At 40.0% G+C, this 12500-nt stretch overlaps 1 long non-coding RNA gene across 1 annotated transcript in view; it reads right to left on the reverse strand.

The window, feature by feature from the left end:
- The window catches only part of LOC138035546 (uncharacterized), a 44577-nt gene that overhangs the window by 17942 nt on the left and 14135 nt on the right, over window positions 1–12500 (reverse strand). The window contains exon 2 of the long non-coding RNA XR_011129609.1: window positions 1–410. This exon is cut by the window's left edge and continues 108 nt beyond it. This is a non-coding gene — a long non-coding RNA (uncharacterized lncRNA). The remainder of the gene's footprint in view (window positions 411–12500) is intronic.

The following is a 12500-nucleotide window of genomic DNA, read 5'->3' on the forward strand; positions in this document are numbered from 1 at the left end:
ACCTGGAAGTTGTTGATAAAATGCAATGAAAACGCGTTAAATTTTAAGAGTAGCTCAGCTTAACCCAAATATTTACACTGTATTTAATACTAGGGCTATCTGATGTATTGTACAGGATGTGACTGCTTTCATTCACGGTAGGATCAGCAGAGTAAACCTGATTCACCTCCCCCCCACCTTCCAAAAAGAACACCTATGAGGGGCCAGGGTATAATAAACATGATACATGTCAAGGGGTTGTCTCACAAAGTATGAGAATCAAGGTTGGAACTGGAAAGACATCACTACCAATACAACTCACAACAAATAACAATGAAAATAACTTCTTAGCTGAGTAGTTGACCCCGTGGTCATTGTTTATGGCCTCAACCACCAAATCAAATGCTGCTTTGTTGCGACTTGAGGAAGCACTAAAATACAAATGTACGTCATTGTAAATAAACCATACTTGCAAATAGTCTTTAGAATATATTTTTAGGACCTACCAGAGCAGTGCACCAGTGGTTTATTTTTTGTGGAAGTCTGGGTTTAGATTTTAGCATTTTCTAAATGGAGTCTTCAATGTCCATCGCCAGCTACACATGTGAATTTTCCTATCAGACAAGTTTTTGTAAAAGCCACAGATATTCAAAACACAGGAAAATGCTCAACTGAAAACAACTTAATTATTTTTAACTTTACACTACTGTCAGATATTGACCAACAGTAAACTGTTGAGGGAGTTGGGTGCTGCTTATGTAATACATTTTCTATTTTTGGCTGGGTTGTCCATTGTTTTTTCTTTTGGCAACCAACCTTTTCATTTTACCAAAAACTAGTCACCCAGTAAACTTTCTGGTCGTCTGGGATGACCGGACAACTGCTAATTTTGAGCACTGTACCAGGGTGAAAACCCCTTTCTAAAGGGGTTGCTGCATTTCTGAAGGGAAGCTGCCTTAATTGTTTTGAGAAGCTATGAATCAAACATTAAAGGGGCAGCGTACACTCTATTTAAGCAACACATAAAAAATCAAAGACACTTTGTGCTCAATGGCAGATACGAAATTAATTGGTAAAATTCATTTACTGGTAAACATAAATTGCCATGAAAAAACACAACTACACCTTTAAAATTTCAGAGACAGAAAACAAAGGCCAACGTGTGCTCAGATTTCAAAACTGGTTTTGAATCATTTGCAATGTAACTAATGACCCTTTATGTTTATCACATAGCGTTAGTTTATGAAGGCTCAGTAACTTACCTTTCCTCCAGATAAAAGCCCTGGAAGGTAGCATCATCTTCCAAAAGGCACTTGTACATTGTACGAAATTCAGTCTGAGATACTTTTAAAGTTGAAGTAGCACAGTCAATAAGTTATTATACTAACTTGAGATGCTTATTATTATTCCAGTTCAAAAGATGTGATTAATTTATTGCTACACTGTTCAAAGCTTACCTGCAATCTCGGACAAAACTGTTGAGACAGTGACACAATTTCACCTCCATTTTGACACACCCCTACTTACTCCCCCCTTCCCACTCCCCCTCCCCCTCAGTCAATGTTGCTGAGTATTGCCATATGTTCTACAGTATATTTCCGACCAAGATAAGGCAACATTGAGTTTGGGGGGAGGGGAAAGGGCGGCTTTTAAGCTGAACGTTTGGATAAGTGGTTGGAGTACCAAAAAGGACACTTTGTCTCAACAGGTTTTGTCCGAGATTGTCTGTAACACGTTATGTTTCTAAAGACGAAAAATGAGTAATTATTTGAAAAGATACATTTTTTGACAGGTTGCTAAGACATGTTTTAAGCATTGGAATTGTTGTCTTGAGCAAAATCTTATAGAGAGTTGCGGATTTTAATGTATCTTTTTGAAATGACTTCCGGTAGTCGCCAATTATTATATTTCTTGGCGCGATCTTTTATTACTGTTTGAGGGGCATGTTGTTCCTTTACCCGCACCAAAAACACAGTTTGAACAAGACATTTCTATTGATATAGAGACAGACCAACATCTTTCACTCTAAAGGCCCCATAATGTTTGTTAAAAATGGAGAAATTGATGATCGTCAAAGCGACATGATGGCCTGTAGATGGAAAGTAAATCCCAAGGGAGTAACATAAGGAATTTACTCGGTGTCTTCCAGCGACTTTATTTAACGTCTATAAAGTCTTTCAGCAATCATGAGTCGATTAACATGTCATTAGAAAGGAGCTGTAGAAATATAGCTACGGTTAACAAGAGCTTTTGACGGTTAACAGACTTCGCTCGCATTTAAACAAGCAATTGAAAGAGTCCTCTCCTTAAAAATGTTGCGTTAACCGCTGTTAACCGTTGAAACTTGCTTCAAACTCGCTGTTAATCGTGTAAATAGGTACGAAATCTTCAAGAAAGCCATATTAAATAAGAATTTGACCAGAAACATCCACAGAATATCAATTTGAAGTAAATTTTCCTTCCTCGTTCGTGACATTTACGATCATCCGGTCGTTGAGTAAATAAATGATAATTGAGTTAGAGCATTCCATTTATTTGTAAGTGCGTTTCTCAGGCTTCTCAAAGGGTGCGTTTTACACCTTAAATCGAAACTGTCGAAGACATATAGCTTCTAATATTTTGTTCTGTAGCCTTTTCCTCGGAATATTCTATTATCCATCAAGTCTGGTAGCTTTTGATTGTTTCTACTGAGAATGTCATCAGTGTTCTAATCACACGGGTGGAAAATTGCTGGTATGTTTCTTTCCTGATGTTGAAGTTAATCGCCTCTCTGTGAAGTTTTAACTTCACTAAATGAAACAAGTTTTCTCTAGGATTAATGTCCGGGCTTCTGGGCACTGGTTAGTATGTTTAATAGCTGAGAACCCCTGCTTTCCAACATATTTTGTTCAGAGACACAATTTTGACTGGGGTCTCGACTCAGAATCCATGACGGGGATGTTCCCGTTCTGGCCAGCATACACATGGCGTCATAGTTGTTCTCCACGAAGCAAGCAAACAACTCACCATTCATTTTTTCATACTGAGTGCACCGGAGGACTCCTTTTCCATAGCTCTTGAAAAATAATAACTTTTATGACTCTCCCGCCGCTGCATACTTTAGCACCCTTTTCCGTGCCACTTCTATTAGGACCTTCACATTTGTTGCATCAATTTGGCCCTTGCGGTCCCCTTGCTAGGTCTACTAAATTGCTTTAGTGGTAGAAACTCTCATTATGTAGATAGAGAGCTATGTTGTTTGGCCACACATCCTTTGGATACACAAACATTGCATAAGTTCGTCTTTTCGCCTCAATTACTCTCCGGAAAGCCATACTTGCAGTGTAAGGACACACAATTCTTTCCTTTTGTGACGTCACTAATGAGGTTAATTAGCTATTTTTCCTTACAAAATTATATCTCGAGTCACACTTACTGAACTGTTCCAAAATTGTTGCCCTGGTTTGAAAAACCACAGAACTAATGCTATTTCTTTAGGTTATGCGATCGCAGACAATCTCGGACAAAACTGTTGAGACAGTGACACAATTTCACCTCCATTTTGACACACCCCTACTTACTCCCCCCTTCCCACTCCCCCTCCCCCTCAGTCAATGTTGCTGAGTATTGCCATATGTTCTACAGTATATTTCCGACCAAGATAAGGCAACATTGAGTTTGGGGGGAGGGGAAAGGGCGGCTTTTAAGCTGAACGTTTGGATAAGTGGTTGGAGTACCAAAAAGGACACTTTGTCTCAACAGGTTTTGTCCGAGATTGTGGATCAGGACTCAAATGTAAATTTACTGTATGACCAAAGGGCATGCTCAAAATTATGTAGCAATACCCAGTTCTTGAATTGGAAATTGAAAAGACGTAAGCTGTCAATACGTCTCCCATACTTTGAACCCCCAGCAATAGCCAGTAAGTAATATTCTTTCAAAATATTTTTATGTTTTTCAATGGTTGAGAGGAACTTCTGATTTTTGATAACAGGTCGATCTGTCGATAGCTCACTACACTGGCATCAATAGTACGAGAAAGACTACATGGGGATTACATGGTTTATATGCCCGTTGAACAACTAAAAACAAAATGATCATGGAGGAAAAGTGGAGAAATTTTTCAACTTTTGCGACATCTTCTTGATCAAATAATTGGCAAATTACATGTGCAGGATAGAAAAATATTCTAAAAGCATCAAAAAGCATCATTCATTAACTTTCAGGAGTACACCGTCGGGAGAAAAATGCCAAACAACTAACAGTCGCAGAGAAATTGGCCAAACTTTTGCAGCTACTGACTTTTCTGATGATATTTGAAAGAAAGAGTTCTTTTGTAGCTTTGTTTGATAGAATGCACAGTATAATTATAAAGAATATTTACATATGCTGATCTTGGTGGTGTTATCGAACTTTGCCTTGGTGGATAACAAGGCTTCGACCAGCATAATTCTTCACATCAACCATCAACTTTGAAACTGTTCTTGTTTAACAATTGAGTGGCAACATTTTAACCTTTTGTCTCCAGTCAAAGCCCAATTTAATCTGAGTACGTTTTATTTTTAATGGCCCCCCATTCCTTGGCTACAGGTGGGCACCTGAGAGCTTGGTTGAAAAGAAATTAACCAGAAGACTTGTAGTGTATTGTGTGTGAAAGCAGCTTAATTAAGAAATATGCAAAACAGTATAAAAGCTCAAATTTCATGTTCACACGTCCTCCATTCTCGGTTCAGTTCTCAGTGATCTGCATGAAAATACAGCCTAAACTTTTGCCAATCCAATGCCAAGAAAACATACTCTCAAAATTTAAGAAAAAAGAGAATTAATTTTTGAGCGCAGTGGCACTTTAAGTTGGCTCCTCTGAACCAATAAACACCGGTCTTGAGCTAAGCCCGTGAACGCAGACGTATAGAAACGAACATGCTTTGACTGCGTTTGCAGGCTAGTTTTAAGCTTACATAAGTTCTTAATAACAAAATGCAACTGTTTAAAGAAACAAACAACCCACACTTACCCTGCATCTTGATGGGACATGCACCTTAGAAGTACTTTTCTTCTTTAACGTTTTTTCATTCTGCTCGGTGTGGTTCCTCTCACTCATCAAATGGCAAAGAGAGTCAACTTTATTGCTCAATCCCTCAATATTGCGGACATTTTGCTTGTCCCGCTCGATCAACATGCCTGTCGAAGTCCTGTACATAGATGTCTTACACGAAAATGATGTGGCGGTTTCTTCATGTTGTAGAAAGACGCTTAAGCAGCTGATATCAAGACAAATTCCTGATGTTGAATTCCATAGTTGAATTGGATATGAGTATCCCTTCGGAAGAGAAGTCGAGGAAACAGATTTTTGAACAAGTACTGAGTTTAATAAGTCTATGTTTTACGTTTTTGTCAAACGACAAAGGAAAGAAAATAACATAAGTTACAAAGTTTTCCAAAACACAACTAACTACAAGAAAAGCAAAGGGATACAAGAAAACTACTTACAATTCTGGTTGCCTTCTCTTCTGACTTTATGAGGCGAGGCACGTATCTATTTATACTTTATCAAAAATATGCGTGATATGTTAAACACGTTTCTTTTCACACGTACCTATTATTCCTTTTATAAGTTCCATCTTTATGCCAAAAATATATGCGTTATGCAAAACACTTCCCCCCAGTGCGGAGGTATAATTAAATTTCCATTAATTAGACTGAACAGCTTAATTTGACGTGTTTATTTACTTAAGTCGGGTTATCTAATTCCTCTTTGGTAGCAATTAGGCATTATTTGTGAATAGGTCTGTCGTAGACTGCATTTGCTGTTTTTATCTTTGCTTTCCTCACGAGTCCGTCATCGCCAGGAAATGTTTCGAGTACAACTGCCATCTTCCATGTTTTTCTGGGAGTAGGTTCCGTCTCCAAAACAAGATCTCCTTCTCTGAGGTTCTCTCTCTTTCGGTACCATTTGTTCCTGGGTAGCAGGTCTGGTGCGAAATACTTCAGCCAACAGTTCCAAAATTCGTGTACACGTTTTTCAGTGCTCCTAACGAGATCCCTTGGATTCACTTTTGATTGCTCTTCTGGCACAGGAGGTGGAAAATGATTCCCGATTAAAAGGTCGTTTGGCGTGACGGGTGGACCTTCCCAAATACCATTGGAACTGGGATAAAGCGGTCGCTGATTTACGAGACAGGTGACTTGTGCCAGAAAGGTTCTCCATTGTTCTTCTGTGAGGACTTGGGTCTTACACGAAACTTCCAGTGCTCTTCGTACAGATTTGATAAGACTTTCTACTACACCATTTTGATGGCTGGCTCGTGGAACATTCCAGTTCCAGTGAAACGTACAAAAAAAAATTCTTCACAAACGGCACTCTGGATTTTTGGGATGTCCCATTCTTGCATGGTTTCCTTTAAGTAGTGTTGAGCACCAATAAAGTTTTTTCCACAGTCAGACCAACAGTTGTTTGGATTTCCTCTCATGGACGTGAACCGTCTGAAGGCCATGAGAAATGTATCTGTGCTTCTGTCTGTTACTAACTCTAGATGAACTGCTCTAGAAGTCATGCAGGAAAAGATAATTGCGTGTGCTTCCTTTAATGTTTTCCGACCAACTCTGATCTGCAGCGGGCCAAACATGTCAATTGCTGTGTTGCAGAATGCTGGGAATCCCACTGCAACTCTTAGCCTAGGGAGCTGGCCCATCAGTTGCTCTAATGGCTTTCTTCTTAACTTCTTGCAGGTCACACATTTTGCCGTAAGATGCTTTGCCATGTGACGTACGCCTATAATCCAAAAACGACGTCTGGATTCGTAAATGAGGCTTTTGCTGCTGCAATGAGCTCGCTTTTCGTGAAGGTGGTAGACAAGAAGGTGAACTAGTTGATGTCCTTTCGGGAGGATAATTGGATTGCGGAGCTCGTTTGATAGAGATCTGATATTTTCCAGCCTTCCGTGTGCGCGTAATAATCCTTGCTCGTCCTCAGATGGAATCAACTTTTTGTCTATCTTATCTTTGTCCAGGGTTTGTTGGCTCCATTTAGACAGCCAAAGTTCTGCTTGTGATAACTCTTTCAGTAATATTACGTCTCGATTTTTTACTTTTGTTCTTGCGTTGCTGATAAACCTCAAAACATATGCCATGACTTTCCTGGCTTTTCTGAACGTTGAGCACGATTTCATCAAATGTTCCATGATAGGGTTTCCGACAGCTTGCGTCTGATCAACTGGGTCCTGAACAAATTCGTGGAAGGTCTCCGTTGCTGTGGCTTGCACACATTTCGTATCTGATGACTTCCTTTCCTCATTGTTTGGTGAGCTTTCTTTGAAGGCGGGCCACTCTTCTTCTGGCTTCCTCAAGAATTTGGGACCTTTTAACCAGTCTTCCAAGGCTTCTGGCGCAATCCCTTTGGTTAAGGCATCGGCTGGGTTCTGGTTTGACTTAACAAAATGAAATTCTTCTGGGTCAATCGTTTCCTGAATTTCAGCTACTCGAACTGAGACGAATGGCTTGAACTTTCTTGGGCAGATTTTTAGCCATGACAACACGATCTGGGAATCTATCCAGAACATTCTTTTGCAGTTGCTGATTCCAGCAAATTCTAATGCTTCCTTGCATGTCTTATATACTCTCGCGAGTGAGAGGCATCCCATGAGTTCTAAACGAGGTGTTGACTTCTTCTTCAATGGGGACACAAATGCTTTAACCAAGATTGGTGTACAGGTGTAAGTTCCATTAGAAAGGTTCCATCTTAGAAACAGGACTGAGCCATAAGCTTTCTCTCCCGCGTCGCAAAATCCATGGATTTCTGGTAATTCAACTGCATCGTCTGGTTTGAGCTTTCTACTGAATTCGTACTTGAGAAGTTGGTTAAGTACTTGAACATTCATCTTCCATCTTAAATGGATTGAGTCTGGGAGGATATCGTCCCAAGAGTAACCTGTGTTCCATAGTTCTTGTAGAGCAATTCTGAACTCGATGGTTGTTGGGATTACGAGTCCTATTGGATCCCATAGTTGTGCAAGATATCCAAGGCAATTCCTCTTTGTGATTGGACTCTCACTTATAGCAATTTCATTCTTTTTGAAAGAAAATGTGTCCTTTGCTTTGTTCCACTTGTGACCAAGAAAATCCACGACAGTTTGATCGGACTGATCAATGTTCTGGTTGTTCGAGTTCCACTCTTTGACTTGAAAGCAGCCTGTGGCAAGTATGGAATCTATCTCGTTTGTCATTTGCTTGCTTCTTTCTTCATTTTCTTTAGATCCTCCAATGTCATCGACATAGACATGTTTACGGAGTTCTTCAGCAGCTTCTGGGAATCGATCTTGGCAAGCTTTTGCCAAGGTGTTGATAGCTCCAGCAGTGATGTCTGGGGCCGGTTTATCTCCGAAGTTCAACCTTTTCCACTGATAAATTCTAGCCATCTCATTTTCGTTTGGTCTCCATAGGAAACGGTGAAAGACTTGATCTTCTGGATGGATCATCACTTGGTTGAACATCTTTTGGACGTCTCCGGTATATGCTACATTATCATACCGCCAAGCCATTAACACGTTTAATAAACTGTTAACGTAGTTCGGTCCTTTTTCCAGGTGGTCATTGAGGGATTTTCCGTTTGGGCCTTTCGCACTTGCATCAAATACTAGTCTGACTTGGGTTGTTCTGTCGGGGGTGAACACCACTTGTAAAGGAAGATACCATTCTGGCTGATTGTGATTCACGTCTGAAGGGGGTATTTCCGTGATGAAGTCTAGTTCTACCAGCTTTTGTACCTCAGAGTCGATTATTTCGGTGCAATCCTTTTTCTTGAAAGAGTTTTCAGAGGAAATCATTCTCTTGTAAGCAGCGTCGTAGTTAGATTCATTTGGAGGTCCATCTTCTCTCCAAGGCATTCGAACTTGTACCCTTCCGTCGACGATTTTGGTGGACTCCGAAATCGATTTGATAAACTTGTTCTCCTGGAGATCGCTATCTCTACATGTACAAAGTTCGGTTGGTCTTACTCCCATCAAATCTTGTGTTAGAAGTTTCTTCGTGTCCTCTAGCACGCTGACTGTTCCAACATCCACTGAACTAATTCTTGTCGACTGCTGATTTACTGGACCAGCAAATGGTCCGATGATATACCACCCGAAGCAATTTCGTTTAGCTATCGGCTCTCCACTTTTCCCTGAGATCACATGCACATCATTGAAAGTGTCTGCAAAATCTGTACCAATCAACAAGTCTACTGTTCCGCCTGATAAATGCAAATTGTTTGAGATTGGTTTTAAATGAGGATAACTTTCTAATGCCGTTCTTGAGACCGTTCTTGCTGAACTGCATGGCTTGTTAATGGCATAAGCTTGCATAGATTTCTGAACGCTTTGTTCCAGAGTCGAGGAAACAGCTAGATCGATGAGCTCTGATTCCTCAGACTTTTTTTGACCGCCTGCGAGGTTCATCGTGAGATGTGTTTTGTAACCACGAATCCCGAGTTTCTTTGCAACATTCTTCGAGATGAAACTTGTGTTTGAACCACTATCGAGCATAGCTAATACTTCGATGCAATTTCCGTCTTTGTCTTTTATCTTAACCATTTGGACAGGGCAAATAGTGAGAACGCTTCTTTTCCCTTGAATATTGTAATTACAGGCTTCTTGGCTTGTATTTGACGCTGTTGCGTTTTCAGGATCTTGCCTGGATTCTCTTGTTGACGTGTCTTCGTTATGTAAGGAATGGTGATGGCGTCGAGTGCATTTGTTGCAAGTAGTGCCATCAGGTTTTTTGCAAATGTTCGTGTGATGAGCTCTTAGGCATTTCCTGCAACGATTGTTTTCTTTTACGATTTCCCATCTTCGGTTTACATCTACCTTTTGGTAAGTGGGACATGCTGAAAGTAGGTGTCTTATTTCGCATCCAAGCGGGCATTTCTCATCGGTATTTGTCTCGCTTTCATTGGCATGATTATCGGAACGAATGCCTGAATTACTTCGTTGATAATTAGTTTCTCTTTCGATGCGCGATCGTAGACTTGCTTCGTTCAGCAGCCAATCAATCAGATTTGACACGTTTTCTCCTTTACCCGTGCGTTGCATTTCGCGGCCAAATTCAACACTGTCATTTCAATCTAATTTGGACAGTAATTGTGACATGACAAAGGGAGCTTCAGAGGAACTTGTTACAGGACAACAGTTTTGTTCCATGTTATTTACGAAGCTTTGGATTCTTGATGGGTAACGAGAAAGTGAGAATGAGTCGCTTTTGACAGGTCTGAGATTAGTAATTTCATGCAACAACGTGTCCATTAATTTTCTTTCATCACCAAATTCCGTATCTAGAATTTTCCACGCCTGCTCTATGGACGTACTTGGCTTGACTTGATCGGACCAAAAGGAGTTGCTGAAGCTGTTCGTCATCGTCTTGCTTGTATTTAATCATCCAATATGTAAATTCGCGTTTCCAAGTGGCATAAGTTTTCCTGTTGCCATCCCATGTCGGAACTGACAATTTCTCAAGTCCTTGATTAGGGTTCTTTTGCGAGCCCAACACTTCGGTCATTTTTGTCACTGCTTCTGCCATAACATCAAGCGCATTGCGTTCTACGGACGATTTTTTAACATTCCACGCCTTTTGATAAGTTGCGAATTTTTCACTGCAATGTAGAAAATCAACTTTGACTTTTTCTCCGAGCTCTCGATTAGCTTTCATTAATTCTTCCGCGCCTTCTGTGCTAGCTTCACACAACTTTTCTGCAATTGCCTCTTGTTGCTTTTTAACGCTTCTGTACTTAATTTCTACTTCCTTGTAAACGTTTTCAAGTATACTTATCACTGGTTGGATTTCGAAAAGCACGTTAAATTCTTCGAGAAGATCGTGTAAAGAGACTATTGCACTGTCCCTTTTTGCAATTAGCGTTGTTACGTCAACCTTAGGAGGCATTTTTCCACGCAACTATTTGGCGACTTAATTGCTTAAACTTACTAACAGTGTAGTACGTTGTACTGTATACTTAGATAACTTATAGATTTCGATTGAGTAATGAAAAAATATTTTAACTATTGCTCGCGATAATTATCGTAAGGAATCAAAATCCGAAAAGCTCTTGAAATTACATATAAACTGGAATTTATTGCGAGTCTTAGGAAATAAACAGCAATGTCACAGTTCAAGAGTTCTCACATATCTCAGTTCAACAGTTTTCAAACTTCAATTGATTGTCGGATTCCACAGAGCCAACAGCTAATGGAACTCCTGAACTTGTCTTCGACTGACTTCATCCGTTTGTTTCTTGTTTCGTTGAACGAATAAGGAATTATTTTACCTTTCTTTGGCTGACAAACTCGACTGTCCTGAATGCTGCATGATTCTTTGCTGTCCTGAGCTTTCACTGCCTTTTGTCCCGAGTTTGTGTCGTTCTCTCGGCCGTTCGTGGGCTTCAGACTTGAACCATGGGATTCTTGAGCTTGTGCCGTCGTCGTCTGCTCCTTTCTTGAACAGAATTTTTGACTGAATTGGATATATGAGTATCACTTCGGAAGAGACGTCGAGGAAACAGATTTTTGGACAAGTACTGAGTTTAATAAGTCTATGTTTTACGTTTTTGTCAAACTACAAAGGAAAGAAAATATGACAAGTTACAAAGTTTTCCAAAACACAACTAACTACAAGAAAAGCCAAGGGATACAAGAAAACTACTTACAATTCTGGTTGCCTTCTCTTCTGACTTTATGAGGCGAGGCACGTATCTATTTATACTTTATCAAAAATATGTGTGATATATTAAACACGTTTCTTTTCACACGTACCTATTATTCCTTTTATAAGTTCCATCTTTATGCCAAAAATATATGCGTTATGCAAAACAATAGTCCAAAACGTGTAAATGAGCCAGAACGTGTTACTGTGAAAGGAACTAGGGACAACTCAATATTATCACATGAAGAGGCCGAATCCAAAGACACTGGAATGACGTCTATCTACGATACTGCAGGAATGCTTCGAAAATGTATCAATAAATGCAAGAGTTGGGTGTTTACCGGCCGATTTGATGACATTCGCAACGAACACTTGCCAAAGGAGCTCTACTGCTTTTTCAGATGGGTTATTCAAGGTCCCAAAGCATGAACGTCAGGTAAGGTCTCACATTCAAATAACACTTTATACCAGTTCAAAGGCTGTGGAATCACTCTCTCTAAATTGAGTATAAAAAAGTTGCCAACGTGATATTAGAGTGGCACCTCTTATTGGAGTTCCTTTCTAAAATGTTTTTTGTTTCCAATAATCCCAAGTTTATAGAGTGTTATCGAAGTACACAGATAAGCTGTAAGCCTAGCACAGAGTACCATTTCAATGACCTTAACAGAGCGTCAAGTGACAAACAAAAAGTCAGAGGTAATAGGAGCCGGAAAAGAAATGCCGCAGCAACTTGCTATTGGTTTAGCCATTCATCAGGCTATAAGAAGCAAGGAGATAGTAAACTTTTTGTACAGATTTGGCGTGTCTGTCGAGTATAACCGTATTCTAAGAGTAGAAGCTCAAATCGAGAAGCATGTAGTGCAGCGCATGGAACG

The sequence above is a fragment of the Montipora capricornis genome, unplaced genomic scaffold (genome assembly GCF_036669925.1).
Source record: "Montipora capricornis isolate CH-2021 unplaced genomic scaffold, ASM3666992v2 scaffold_420, whole genome shotgun sequence".
Taxonomy (NCBI): domain Eukaryota; kingdom Metazoa; phylum Cnidaria; class Anthozoa; order Scleractinia; family Acroporidae; genus Montipora; species Montipora capricornis.